A 2,072-nucleotide genomic window follows, 5' to 3' on the forward strand; every position below is an offset into this window, starting at 1 on the left:
ACATTAAATGATTAAATCTTTTCACTACCAACCAATGCACCACGAGTGCCCCTGTCGGTCATTTTGGCCAGCAAATCACTTACCGCGGTGCCCTACGGTGCCCTGCGGGTTGGTTAAAGAACCACGGGTTTTTAACGCTCATTTTGAATGGCTGCATCTGTATTTCACTTCAGCCTTTCACTCTTGCTTCCTTCCAATGAGGACGGAGCTGCGGGAGAAAGGGCGCTATAGAGGATCGCTGTGGAGAGCTGCTGCTGTGCTTTGACATCTGAGCTCTGTGGAAAACGATCTCAATACAATTCTGAAAAACGCAACTCCCCGAACGCCAGCCGAACAAGTCTCCAAAGCCGAACTGCTGTGTCTCTTTTCAGCTGACGATAAACCTTTCCTCGATCCTTTGCGGACTTGTAAAACTGTTCATGATCAGAATAAAAAACGCTCACGCTAATACACAAGCACCCGTGTCTCGCCAAAGCTGACAAATAAACAGACGGACAAGCCGCACTGCACGTGTGAACAGGGGAATGAGCGAGCGAGCGGGGATAGGGCGCCTCCTGCGCTTAAAAGCTTACAGCACCTGGTATTCCAACGCGGTCTCCCATTCAAGTACTAACCAGGCCCACCCCTGTTTAGCTTCCGAGATCAGAAGAGATCAGGCGTGCTCAAGGGGGTGTGGCCGTAAGCGAGAGCAAGGCTCGCTGGCACCCTTCTTATAGAGAATTGTCATGGAAATATAACTATCAAGGAAGCCACAAGAGAGAGTTCTCACCTGAGTAAGGTCTTTATTTCAATATTGCAATATTGGGAGCCCTGCAAAGTGCAACCAGAGACTCAATTTGTTACAAGCAGTACAGGGTTTTTATAAGACGTTGCGCTGTAAAAAAGTTCAGCACTTGGTCCCTTCTAAAACTTCCCCTTTCTCTAAGAGAAAACAGATTACATCATAGAGCGAGAGAAGAAAAACTAGATTTGTTATTCAAAGCTTATCAGTTACTTTCAGCTAATTCTAATGACCCAGACAGCATATATTGTTTTGGTACATCTAAACTAGTCTTCTAAACTAACCTAAACAGTGTACTTTGTTGACGAACTGTTTTCTAAAATTCTGCACGTACTGTAGCACAGCAGTTACATCTTTGAAATATATTATCTAAAAGCACCAATATATTTTTTTCAAAGCTCTCTACATTTTTAAGAATCAATTTACTTATTAGATTTCCACTTCAATTCCCTCCTTTTTATTCTTGAAAATGATTAAAAGTTAGATTCTTCATATGGACTCCCAGGAGGCTCCCGTACTTCGGATTCTTGCGTTCTTATCAGAACATACTGATGCGCAAACATATTCATTACCATATTTCAAAGCATTGGAATAATATATTTCGTACAGCAACACAAAACCAGGAAGACAAGTATCACAGCTACTATAATCGGTGTTAGTAACTTAAAGAAAAACATTCCCCCTGTCCCAAACAGTGATTCTAACCAGGAGAGAAATGGGTGAGGCTGTAGAATGAGGCATTAAAGCACATACATAACAAGATGCATTACATTTCTTTAACTTTACAGTATGATTTATAAGTTTATACCACAAATTACTCATATCCCCCTCATTATCAGTTTCATTCAGCCAGTTTGTATACAAATAGGCTTCGCGTTTAGATTCTTCCTCTTTCTGGGTGATGACAGGCTTCCACATAAAATGGAAAAAGGCTGGGCACATCAGTCCCAAGGATGTGATCTCCATCTATCCCTGTGGAGACATCACTCCTGCGCTTTGCTCAGTTCATTTGTGACCTTTTTACAGTGGGAAGCATGAATACAGGGCACCTGGCATGGCCCCCTCCACTTGAGTGAACACCATTTCTTTTTCCTGAAGTCTTTCACCAGAATCCAGTCTCCTTATTCATGCATTAGTTCTTACAGCACAGGTAAATCCCTGTGGGCTGGAGCCCAGCATTTTTCTTAGGGTTTTATTTTTTACAAGATTGGTCAACAGCTGGGTAATAACTCTTAGAAAAATCTACACATTGTTCCACTGACTCAGCTGTGCCGTTTTGCAGAACAATTCT

The 2,072-nt window shown here is 42.4% G+C and overlaps 1 pseudogene; it reads right to left on the reverse strand.

Annotated features, from left to right (window-relative positions):
- Window positions 1-565: 565 nt before the first annotated feature.
- Window positions 566-684, reverse strand: LOC148663368 (5S ribosomal RNA; annotated as a pseudogene).
- Window positions 685-2,072: the final 1,388 nt, after the last annotated feature.

This window comes from Lepisosteus platostomus, chromosome 5 (genome assembly GCF_059453375.1).
Source record: "Lepisosteus platostomus isolate fLepPlt1 chromosome 5, fLepPlt1.hap1, whole genome shotgun sequence".
Classification (NCBI taxonomy): Eukaryota; Metazoa; Chordata; class Actinopteri; order Semionotiformes; family Lepisosteidae; genus Lepisosteus; species Lepisosteus platostomus.